Consider the following 12,973-nt stretch of genomic DNA (forward strand, 5'->3'; position numbering starts at 1 on the left):
CAGATGTTAGCCTAGGGCATTACCAAGGACTGGTAGACAGTTAAGGAAGACCCTATATCTGTGTGAAGACTCTTAAGAAGAGACAGCACAACCAGGAGATATTTCCTTAGCACCTTTCCGGAAGGGAGAGGACACTGGAGGTACAAAGAAGGGTGGTGCCCTTCCCTTTCACACTTGGCGGCAGCAAAACTTTCTTAATATGATGGACCACACGAATGTCAAAGGATTTGGAAACTCCTAAAGTTTAAGTTTGTTGTCACAAGTGAGGGAATAAAGAGCAAACAGGAATGCTGTCCAATTAGAACAAGAATATAGAAATCAGCATGTTTGCACAGAAAACTGTCACACAGGTACGGTTATTGGAAAACTTTGTCAAATCATTTCTAAATGTTCCTAAAAATTATTTGCCAACACATTTATTTCAAAGAAAAAGCAACAGATTAAAACTGCCAGATGGAGACACAGGAATTACATCTGTACTACCCGGAGGCAGAAAACAAAATGGGAGCTCAGTGACCAGTAGGGTGGCTGAAGCTTACCTAACACCTTTCAGCTAACTACCGCTACCTAGTTAAGTTTCAACAGCTGTATCCAACTTGGCTATAATGTTTGTATATGTGTAGGAACAAATATGATGAGCTTACAGTAACATTTATACTCCCTGCTATATACGTCCATCATACTTATCTTTTCTCACTAGAAGAAAGGTAAATTGGTTAAATTTTCTTATCAGCGATTATATGGAAACATTTCTCACGTGTTCTATGTAAGTTTCCACTCTTCTTAGGAAGGGTTCTCTTCTATATGAACACGATACCGAGGTTGGCTCCAATCTGGAAAGATAATTGAAATTTAAAAAGGGGAAATTTATTTTTTGCCTACTGTATGAGCTTAAAGAACTTGTCTTCATAATATCTATCTATCCAGTGACAATTTCAAAAACCGACATTCTGACATGGTTAGCTTTCGTCAATATCTGGTTAAATTTAAATATGCAGCCACTTTAAAAGCTTATTAATATCAGATATGAGGGAATTTAAATCGTGTATGAAGTATTATCAATGAACTAGAATCATACATATACATATACAGGTGCCAGTTTAGTATGTGGCCTACCTGGCTCGTTAGGTTAGGTTAAGTTAGGCCACATACTAAAAACATGTAGAATTTTGTAGGTCATATTCGAAAGGTAGGCCACATACTAAACCGGCACCCTAATACATATACATACACATATACATATATATATTAAGAAATAATCCGGAGGAGTGTGCTATAGATATACAGTACCCCATGTATATCCACTACGATTAAGCTTAAATTGAATAGTTTCAGAGACTATGCATTTAATTATTCAATAGGCTTTCCAGTGTACAACTATAGTATTCATCTCTCCAGTCTATCAATCTCTGTCAATATTTCTGGGTGTATCATTATTCATCCATAAAAAGATTATTGCAAATACCAAGCAATCCTATTAATATGACAAATTCGAAGATAATTTGTATTTTTCCTAACCATACAAACCTTAGCTATTTACAAAGGGTTATTACTTTTAGCGTAGCTGAAATGGCGAGCCATTAGAATTTAACGAGGGTGTATTACCCCCGCGCTAGTTAGCGGGGGGGTAGGGGAGTGGTAGCTAGCTACCCCTCCTCCCCCTCACACACACGTGAATACTCACTTTCACTTAGAGGTAGGACTTGTCTTGGGGGACAGGGCTGGCGGGCAAATATGTGTAAATAGCTAAGGTTTGTATGGTTAGGAAAAATACAAATTATCTTCGAATTTGTCATTTGTTCCGTAACCGAAATACAAACCACACTATTTACAAAGGGTGACTTATCCCTTAGGAAGGGTGGAAAGTCCCCAGCCATACTGGCTTTGGCTTTACCCGGGGACTCAGAATCCGAGTGAGTCGCACTCGAGAAAAGGAGTCCCTGCACCTCACAAGTTCCTTGCTCCGCAAGGAACCATGTGGCCTACGTAAGCTTGTGTGTGAAGGAAGAAGTGTGACCCGTCTTAGGCAGTTGACCTGGAGTTCCAGAAGGAACTCTGGGTTAGGACGTTCCCAATACCACCTCGTCAGGGTATGGGGGACGCGACAGTATTGACTCAATACTCGGAACACAAGGAAGCATGGTTTACCTGCAGAGGTTCGAGGTCAGCTATGCAGAGACCAGGATGCTGCTTCCCCGTAGAGGGGATGATGAAGAAAGAAGTAAGGGCCAGACATACTTTTTTCGTTCATGCAGACTAAAACCTGATAACAATGCCCTCAACCTTCTGCTACCTGTCCAAAAAGGAGCCTGAGGTTAGACCAGCTGTTGTGTAGCCACCACAGAGCGATAGAAAACGTATCGAGACTCCTGTGGGTCACGACCTGCAGGAAGCGGGCTGCGAAGGTCATCAAACGCTTCCAGACTCCAGCTTGTAGCACCTGCGTCACAGTAGTATTACTCGAAGGCGAGGACGTTGCGATGTACAGTATCTAACCGTGCTGTAGGGCGACGTGACGGGGGAGGGTCTGAAGACAGGTCGAGATGAATGTACTCGAGTCCGGGCTGAAGAGGTATACTGGTGACTCTCCCCCCATGTCCTCCTTGTGTTCCCAAATCAGCTGCAACTGAGGCCAAACTGCAGCTGTTCCCAGCGCTAACCTCTCGATTCCTTACTGGCAAGAAAGAGAAGGTCTTGGGACATCACACACAGAATGGAGACTCGAAATCTTGAATGAATCGGACCGAAGGGTCGGGACCCTCAGATTCTGAGTCTAGCCAACAACTCAGGAGCAAGCCTGAATGTTGCCTTCCCCTCTAACTTAGAAAGGGGGGAGTAGTAAGAGACCAAGAAGATTGCTTACACACTGGCCGTGGCCAGAGTGAGCAGAAGACCCAAGGCGGAATACAATCCGAGGCCTGTCATAAAAGGGTCTTGAGAAGATCTCTTAAAGGACTAAAAGTCCGAGCCATGCTCCAAGTTGGAGGTCTTCCTCCGACTAGGGCTTCGCATGAGCGAGGATAGATCCAGCGGGCAGGAAAAAGTTATTCCTTTAAGCCTGAAGGTCAGGGAAAGGCTGAGCGACAGGCTTCATTGCCGAGAGCGGAAAGGAGTTTCCTCCCGCCGAAAGGCAATAAGACCGTTATTGCTGGAGAAGAGGCCTCACGGGAAGAGGTATATCTCCCACGGCACCCACCACCTTAGACTCTTCACTTTGCCTGGGAGACCCCTGTGGATGACTATCGCAGATGACGCGACCTCCGTACCGCGACTGTAGCGGGTTGTCTCTTCTAGAGGAGGAAGCGTAGTGTCTCCAGGCATGAAGCCAAAGCGACGCCCCGGTTCGGGAGAGATGTCGCAGTGTGGTTGCTTGAGTAGTCTGTGCCGTGGGAGAAGCTCTCCCGGGAGTTCCGTCAGGGGAAGCAGAGGGTCCAGAAACCGTTCTCCGCATAGTCCCAGTGGAGCTCTCCCATTGAAAGGTTGACAGACAACCTGGTTTTGTTGAGACCCATTGTCCGCAGACAAAAAGGAGGGAAGACGCAGGCGTCGAATTTGTCCCACCATCACCGGAATGCATCTTGCCAGAGTCTCGGGGTCTGAGACTGGGGGGAAGACTAGTGGAAGCTTGAGGTTCCAAGGTGTCGTGATCAGGTCCCCCAGACCAGCACTTGCTGGTTACCCAAGGTCAAAGACCCCTAGGTACACTCTCTCTATGAGGCTCTGCTCGGATAGTCTGAGAGAAACATTCCCCTGCCTGGAATGAGAGAGCCGATGGTGGAATTGAGAGAATCTCAATCATCCCGGTATCTCTACTGCAAGATGTGAAGGTGTGAAAATGCGTCCCCTGCTGGTTAGAATGAAGTCGACGCGCAACGGGGCGACTTGGCAGGAGCTGTAGGATCTGAAGAGGGGCCAGACTAAGGCCCTTAAGCCTGCCTGAATGATGGATAGGTATCCTTCAGGTCTTGACCATAGGCCTGGACCGGAACATGCCCCCCCCTTTCCTTTGACGAGTCCGAGAACCGCATCAAGAATGTGGGGAAAGGACGAGAATATCCACTACCATCAAGAGGCTCCATAGGTCAACACCCATTGCAGGTTTAATAGTTCCGCGGGTCCCATAGGGCCAGGGAGTCCGGTTAAACATTGTCTGAAGCCACCGGAACTTGGATCGCCCCACATGGAACTTATCCTGAGGCGACCGTTCGGACTATAGACGGGTCAATGAGGAAAGAAGAACTAGGAAACGTTCCAAGGTAGGGCTGAAAGCTCTGCTTGACTGAGAACAGGTACTGCGACTCTCCTCAGTCTTGCCACAGTCAACCGAAAGGAAGGCTCGGAGGATGCGGTAACAGAATCTGGCGTCCCCAGGTGGTCACCCATCCAAGTACCGACGTTGCTTAACCTCGCTGGACGGACGAGAAGCGGGGTTTCCAATGTGGTAAGGCGGTTGACTCAATATCATGGCCAGATACTCCAGATGTTGAGGCAGAGGAAGAGAAGGCTCCAAGCAAAATACCATGAGCCCACACTCATGGTCAGCATCCGGAAGCTTGTCCCGGCACTGAAGAAGGTCGAAACCCGAGCCTACCGGAGTTGACCAGCCCTCCAAACAGCAGAGGAGGCGGAAACCTGCACCTGAGCGGCCAAGAGGAAGGCAGGGAGAGTTCTCTGGGGAAACAAACCTGCTATGCCACGGCGGGATAGCCACACTGCATCATAAGCAGGAATACTTGCAGTCTAGGCTGAATTCGACGAGCACCCTGGAAGATGGATGGAATGGAAACTGAAAGTACCCGTCCTTCCGATCCAGGGTTAAAGGAGTCCTGTCGCCTCGTTACCAGTCTGATCGATTCTGCTGGTCTACGCTGGCCGAAGTTTGTTCGACAAACTTGATCAGGGCTGAGAGGTCGACTATGGACATCCCCTCTCAGATCCTTCCTTACAAGAAAGGATCGACTGAGGGGGCCGGGGGTGAAGCCGTCGATGATCCTAAGGAAGACCTTCGCCTAAGGTATGGATCATTCTGCCCAAACGGGCAACTCTGCTGACGCTATGACATAGAGGTTCAGAGACACTGAATTCGCTGACAGAGACGGCAGGCGCGATATCCTTGGCTACTCACAGAGATTGTGCGGGAATGGGCATCGGGAAGCTGTCATTCGGATGAGTAACCTTAAGCATCCTCCCAGCGAAAAAACCTGCAATCCTAGAGTTCGTGAACTCCTTTTAGGACTATGCCCCCCCCCCCCCCGGGGGAGTCTCCCGTGCCATCTGTTCCTGACAGGAGGAAACTGCAATTGGACACCTTGTCCCAGTTGTCGTAGCCGATAACTTAGGCCGACGTGGTTGAAAGAAAAGGGCGCTGGAGCCCTGCAGAGTCTGGAAGAAAGCGCCTTGGAGGAGTGAAACCGGAAGTCGATTTACTCCGCACAGCAGCTGTCCAAGTCTCTGTCCTTGGGCACAGACAAAACTCTTCTCAAGGATGGAAGGGTGTCTGAGGTCGTCGACCTCCACAGATGAGACACCCGAAGGAAGTCTCATCTGAAACGTGATTACATTCTTAGGGACAGGGGAATGGCGGTGTATATTAGGACCGAGTACCCTGCTTCTCATAAGTCCTGCTATCAATGTGGATGTCATGAGATTCAGGTAATAAAAGTTTGTGGCAGGCATAACAACTTTTATTTGTGTTCAATCTACCGGAATCCAGACATGGATGATTCTATCTTTGATTGTCTTCTTACCATTATGGCTAAGATACAAGAAGATGATAGAAAGGCTTCGTTTGTCTTTGTTGGTGATTTTAATGCTCACCATGGGGAGTGGTTGAGTTCTATCTCTCCTACCGATCGCCATGGCTTAAGAGCTTTAGACTTTGCCTCAGAATCAGGCTGTGAGCAAATCATAAATTAAGCTACTCACAGGTCTGGTAATTGCTTGGACCTCGTATACACTGACTCCCCTGGCGTTATAACTAGTAAGGTTGGTTCTCCAGTCGGGACTTCTGATCATGCCTTGATTTCATTATTAGTGAAGACTGAGCAGCCTGTCCCTGATATATCATATTCTTGTAAAATTTATATGAAATCCCAAGCAGACTGGAATGGGATTTTGCATGATCTTTTGTGCTTGAATTGGTCACAATTATATAATAGTGTAGATCCTGTTGTCCCTTTGAATGAGAATCTAGTCAACATAATTGATAGGCGTATCCCTTCTCGTGTGCTAAGGTACCGAATGAAGGACAAACCGTGGTTCAATGATGATTGTAGACGTGCTTATTTGGAGAAGCAGGAGGCCTATCACCTTTGGAAGGGTAACAGATCAGATTTGACCTGGAACAACTATACTCAGCTTCGAGCTTTTGCTCAGAGAGTTTATGCCTCAACTGAAAAGGAGTACAATTTAATCATAAAAGAAACCCTCTCTGGTACAACTCAGGAACATAAATGGTGGTCTACCCTTAAATCTGCACTCTTTGGTGTAGATGCAACAGTTCCTCCTTTACTTAAACCAGATGGCTCAGTCACTCACTGTCCAAAGGAAAAGGCAACCCTTTTGGCTGATGTTTTTGACAGTAAACAGAGTAATGAAAAACTTGAACTTCCTCATTCCTGTTTTCCTGAGGCTAAACTAACTAGTTTAGCTTTTCGATCTCGTGAGATTAAAGCTCTGTTGATGGACCTTGATGCTTATGGAGGTGTAGACCCAAATGGTATTTTTCCTTTGTTTTTTATAAAGACAGCAGATTTCTTAGCTCCAAAGTTATCTGTTATTTTACGCAAGTTAGCAAGAAGAGGAGCTTTTAGCACTTGTTGGAGAATTGGTAATGTTACTCCTCTATGTAAATGTGTTTGTGGTAGCTCGAGTCCCACTGATTACCGCCCAATTTCCATAACTCCCATATTATCTAAAGTTTTTGAACGTCTTCTGGCAAAACGTCTTAATAGGTTTGCTGAAGGTAATCATCTATTCCCTAGTTTGCAATTTGGTTTTCGGAAAGGCCTTGGAGCATGTGATGCCCTTCTTACAATCTCCAATGCAGTACAGAAATCCCTTGATTGTGGTCGGGAAGTTCGTATGATTGGCCTTGATTTTAGTGCTGCCTTTGACCGTGTTAATCATGAGGCCCTTGTTTTCAAACTGAAACAGTTGGGAGTGGGTGGGTCGTTTCTTAGCATTATTATTGATTTTTTAAGTAGTAGATCTCAAAAGAGTTGTTGTTGATGTGCACCATAGTGAGTATAGGAATGTAATATCCGGTGTTCCACAGGGTAGTGTTCTTGGCCCATTACTTTTCATACTATATACACATGACATGTGGTTTGGCCTAGAAAATAAGCTTGTTGCATATGCAGATGATGCTACTCTCTTTGCATCAATTCCATCCCCTGAATGTAGATCTGGGGTTGGTGAATCCCTTAATAGAGATTTAGCTAAAATTAGTGCATGGTGCAAATTATGGGGTATGAAGTTGAATCCTAACAAAACTCAAAGTATGATTGTAAGTAGGTCAAGGACGGTGGCTCCTCAACATCCGGATCTCAGTATTGATAATGTTTCTTTAAATTTGTATGACTCTTTCAAAATTTTAGGCGTGATTCTTGACAGCAAATTTACTTTTGAGAAACATATAAGGTCTGTGTCTTCTTCAATTGCACAAAAAATTGGCTTATTGAGAAAGTCTTTTAAGATATTCGGTGATCAATCTATTCTGAAGAAGTGTTTTAATTCTTTTATTCTACCTTGTTTTGAGTATTGTTCTCCTGTCTGGTCTTCAGCTGCTGATTCTCATCTTAATTTGTTGGACAGAAACTTACGGTCTATTAAATTTCTTATTCCTGATCTAGATATTAATCTCTGGCACCGTCGATCAATTAGTTCATTATGCATGTTGCATAAGATTTTTCATAACTCTGACCATCCTTTACATTCAGATCTCCCTGGACAATTCTATCCTGTTCGTAATACTAGGCAGGCAGTTAATTCTAATAGCCAGGCCTTCTCCATCATAAGACTCAATACTACGCAGTACTCTAGAAGTTTTATTCCAGCTGTTACCAAGTTGTGGAATGATCTTCCTAATCGGGTTGTTGAATCAGTAGAACTTCAAAAGTTCAAAGTTGGAGCAGATGCTTTTTTGTTGACCAGACGGACATGAGTCTTTTTATAGTTTATATATGACATTTTTGTTGTTGACGTTAAAAGTTTATATATGATATATCTCTTTTGACATTACTTTTTTTAGAATGATTTATTGTTAATTTGTTCTCTTCAGTTATTTATCTCCTTATTTCCTTTCCTCACTGGGCTATTTTTCCCTATTGGAGCCCCTGGGCTTATAGCATCTTGCTTTTCCAATTAGGGTTGTAGCTTGGATAGTAATAATAGTAATAGTAATAATAATAATAATAATCAGTCAGCGCGTTCAGATGGTACAACATCGAGCTTGTCCGCAAGTAGATACTTAACGACGAAAGGCCAAGGTGTCTGAGCTCGAGAGGAGGAAAGTACCCTTGATCTTCCTGTAGCTTCCTTGAACCAAACCTCGGGCCGTAACCGAGGAGGGAAAGAACCTGGTAAGCTCCCAGAGGAAGAGGTAAGCAGTCACCCCTTGTCCGATGGAGAAATCTTGAACGGAAAGCCCCCCCGCCAAAAATCCTTCCAGGGCGGGAGAAGGAGAGAGTACTCGTGCAGGAGAGGGGACCCTCGAGACCGACCTCTTGGGAACCAACTTCGCCCTGGGGGAAGTCACCACGAAGTCCACTCCTCTCTTTCTCTTCAGCGTAGGAGAGACAGCCGCTGGTTTGTTACCCTGGCCGGCGAGTGCTGGTTTCATAACCCTCATTAACGCCCGTGCCAGCGGACCAAACCATGTCTGCTGCTCCAAGGACACAGAGTCCGAAATCCTCGCTAAGGTGAAAGGGATCGGGCGATCCTTTGGAGTGGACCCGACGGTACCTGCCTGAAAAGGTGGGGAAGAATGCTGTACTGACCTGTCTTCGTCCTGCACTACCAACCTGTGCTTGGATGGAGGTGATCCCGAGTGCCGTCTAGGAGCACGCGTCCCTGCTGCTACCACCGGCTGTGGAATTCACCGCGAACTATGGTCGCACGAGGGTGAACGGTCGCGCAAAGGCGAATGGTCGCGCAGGCGAGCGGTCGTGCGGGCGCGCAGGCGAGCGGTCACGCGGGCGCGCAGGCGAGCGATCACGCGGGCATGAGGGTGGGCAGGTAAATGAACACGTGTCCGAGGCGACGAACGCAAGCGATGGCGTGACGGCGAGGGATCGTGCTGCCGCGTAGGTGAAGAAGATCGCTGGCGATAATGACCGCGTGATGGTAAGCGATGGCGAGCAGCATGTGTAGGTGAATGATCGCGTGATAGGGTGCGATGGTGATCAGCATCCGCAAGAGGGCGATCGTTCAGGGTTGTGCGATGAGGAGCAGCATGCGTAAGCGGGCGATCGTGCAGGGTTGAGCGATGGCGAGCAGCATGCGCAGGTGAATGATCGCGTGGAAGGGTGCGATGGTGATCAGCATCCGCAGGAGGGCGATCGTTCAGGGTTGTGCGATGAGGAGCAGCATGCGTAAGCGGGCGATCGTGCAGGGTTGAGCGATGGCGAGCAGCATGCGCAGGTGAATGATCGCGTGGAAGGGTGCGATGGTGATCAGCATCCGCAGGAGGGCGATCGTTCAGGGTTGTGCGATGAGGAGCAGCATGCGTAAGCGGGCGATCGTGCAGGGTTGAGCGATGGCGAGCAGCATGCGCAGGTGAATGATCGCGTGGAAGGGTGCGATGGTGATCAGCATCCGCAGGAGGGCGATCGTTCAGGGTTGTGCGATGAGGAGCAGCATGCGTAAGCGGGCGATCGTGCAGGGTTGAGCGATGGCGAGCAGCATGCGCAGGTGAATGATCGCGTGGAAGGGTGCGATGGTGATCAGCATCCGCAGGAGGGCGATCGTTCAGGGTTGTGCGATGAGGAGCAGCATGCGTAAGCGGGCGATCGTGCAGGGTTGAGCGATGGCGAGCAGCATGCGCAGGTGAATGATCGCGTGGAAGGGTGCGATGGTGATCAGCATCCGCAGGAGGGCGATCGTTCAGGGTTGTGCGATGAGGAGCAGCATGCGTAAGCGGGCGATCGTGCAGGGTTGAGCGATGGCGAGCAGCATGCGCAGGTGAATGATCGCGTGGAAGGGTGCGATGGTGATCAGCATCCGCAGGAGAGCGATCGTTCAGGGTTGTGCGATGAGGAGCAGCATGCGTAAGCGGGCGATCGTGCAGGGTTGAGCGATGGCGAGCAGCATGCGCAGGTGAATGATCGCGTGGAAGGGTGCGATGGTGATCAGCATCCGCAGGAGGGCGATCGTTCAGGGTTGTGCGATGAGGAGCAGCATGCGTAAGCGGGCGATCGTGCAGGGTTGAGCGATGGCGAGCAGCATGCGCAGGTGAATGATCGCGTGGAAGGGTGCGATGGTGATCAGCATCCGCAGGAGGGCGATCGTTCAGGGTTGTGCGATGAGGAGCAGCATGCGTAAGCGGGCGATCGTGCAGGGTTGAGCGATGGCGAGCAGCATGCGCAGGTGAATGATCGCGTGGAAGGGTGCGATGGTGATCAGCATCCGCAGGAGGGCGATCGTTCAGGGTTGTGCGATGAGGAGCAGCATGCGTAAGCGGGCGATCGTGCAGGGTTGAGCGATGGCGAGCAGCATGCGCAGGTGAATGATCGCGTGGAAGGGTGCGATGGTGATCAGCATCCGCAGGAGGGCGATCGTTCAGGGTTGTGCGATGAGGAGCAGCATGCGTAAGCGGGCGATCGTGCAGGGTTGAGCGATGGCGAGCAGCATGCACAGGTGAATGATCGCGTGGAAGGGTGCGATGGTGATCAGCATCCGCAGGAGGGCGATCGTTCAGGGTTGTGCGATGAGCAGCAGCATGCGTAAGCGGGCGATCGTGCAGGGTTGTGCGATGGCGAGCAGCATGCGCAGGTGAATGATCGCGTGGAAGGGTGCGATGGTGATCAGCATCCGCAGGAGGGCGATCGTTCAGGGTTGTGCGATGAGGAGCAGCATGCGTAAGCGGGCGATCATGCGCAGTTGATGGTCGCGCGATGGCGATCAGCATGCGCAGGTGAGCTAGTAGCTGGCGAACCATGTTCCTTCAGAAGTGTTGGAGAACGTTGGCGTGCCAGCTGTAACACACGTGGGCGATCCGGAGATCGCTGACGAGCTGATGATCGCTGACGAGCAGAAGGCTACGCGTGGAAGCCTGCGCAAAGAAGAAGAGTCCTTGACCCCGACCTGAACCGAAGTTCTAGATCGCGAGGGTGAACGTGGGCGCACAGGGCACGTAACAGGAACCGCAGGAAAGATCATCTTGAAAGCGCTGATGAGCAGAAGGGCGCGCAGGGAAACCCTGACACGCAAGGGAAGAACCCCCGTGGGGGCAACCCTTGGCCCCGAAGGGATCGTTGTCCGCCGGGAGACTGATGTCCGTCGGAAGACCGCTGTCCGTCGGGAAGACCGTTGCCCGTCGGAAGACGAGATCAGACTGCTGTCCATCTGCACCAAGGCGGAAGATCGAGAAAAAAGGAGTTGTAGGCTGCAAACGGAGATCCAAAAGGGCGCCTCAAGCACCCTTATAGGGAGATGAGAGGCCCCTACGACGAGGCGGACGCAGGGCCTTACGGCGAGGGAGGCCAACAGCAACAGAAGAAACCTCCGAAGAGGAGTCTCTATGAGTGTACTCTCTCGCGAAAGAAAGAGAAACACTTCGAGGAAGAGACTGGTCAGCCAGTGACCTAAAAGGAGCAATCCTCCGAAGAGGAGCTCCTGCAGTTGCCCAGCCCCTTGAGCGAAACTGCAGGTGCGACCGCTCAGCACCAAGAGCATAGTCGCACGAAAAAAAGGCAAGAGAAGAACCCCCCAAAAGGAGAAAAACTCAAGCCTGGACAGGAAAAACTTCCCTCGGAAGGAAAGTTACCCGCCCAAGGAGGCAAGCCTCCTGAGTGTTCTAAAATGAACTGGAGAGCTGTCCGTCGACACGGGAGTACTACCAGTAGAAGGAGACACGGCCCTGACGAAAATACAAGGGGGGAGGCAGCAACAGCCGAATCCCCAGGACTCAACCAGACAGCTCACACCACCGTTGCTATATTACAGAAACGAACTAGATCGGTAACTGTAAAAAAAATAAAACAAATAATATTAGTACACATTCATTCCCCCGGGAAGGCTCCGAAGAGGAATCCCGAGGGAAAGGAACAAGAATTACACAACAGGCACGTGCCCTCACAACCACTTACACTCGCGGAAGGAGAGCTGTAACCAAAACAGAATTATAACAATTATAATTATGTAACTATGTAATTATGTAAATTAAAAATGAATGAACACTAAAGAACGAAAACTCCGAAAGGAATCGTTCTACAAGCTGAAAAAAAAAAAAAAAAAAAAAAAAAACTACAATTAGATTCATAACTAATTGATACAAACGTACGGCGTAGCAACCCCCCACACGGAAAGGAAGCTATAGTGCTCCCAAACGAAAGTGGCAGTCGAATGACAGTTCTTTGGGGTTCTTCTTAATATGTCGTATATATTTCAAATAATTTCGTACCTTCACGACCTCTCGGTGAGGATACAAGAAAACAATTTGCCCAGCTTGACATTTGCGTATTAACTGATTTAGCGTGTCTGGCTAATCCTGTTCTTCTCTGGGAATGGGTGACCTCTAAATCTTAATCTTTTGATTCTTTCTGGGTTTTTTCTACCTACAGACTTTTTCAGTACAATGGAATTTTTTGTAATCATTTTAAAAACATACACACAAACACATACATTTTATATATATATATATATATATATATATATATATATATATATATATATATATATATATATATATATATATATATATATATATATATATATATACATATGTGATATATATATATATATATATATATAT

At 48.1% G+C, this 12,973-nt stretch overlaps 1 long non-coding RNA gene across 1 annotated transcript in view; it reads right to left on the reverse strand.

Annotated features, from left to right (window-relative positions):
• Positions 1 to 725: 725 nt before the first annotated feature.
• Positions 726 to 12,973, reverse strand: part of LOC137617069 (uncharacterized) — a 38,338-nt gene continuing 26,090 nt past the window's right edge. Inside the window, exon 3 of the long non-coding RNA XR_011039570.1 lies at positions 726 to 833. This is a non-coding gene — a long non-coding RNA (uncharacterized lncRNA). The remainder of the gene's footprint in view (positions 834 to 12,973) is intronic.

The sequence above is a fragment of the Palaemon carinicauda genome, chromosome 2, assembly GCF_036898095.1.
Source record: "Palaemon carinicauda isolate YSFRI2023 chromosome 2, ASM3689809v2, whole genome shotgun sequence".
NCBI classification, from domain to species: Eukaryota; Metazoa; Arthropoda; class Malacostraca; order Decapoda; family Palaemonidae; genus Palaemon; species Palaemon carinicauda.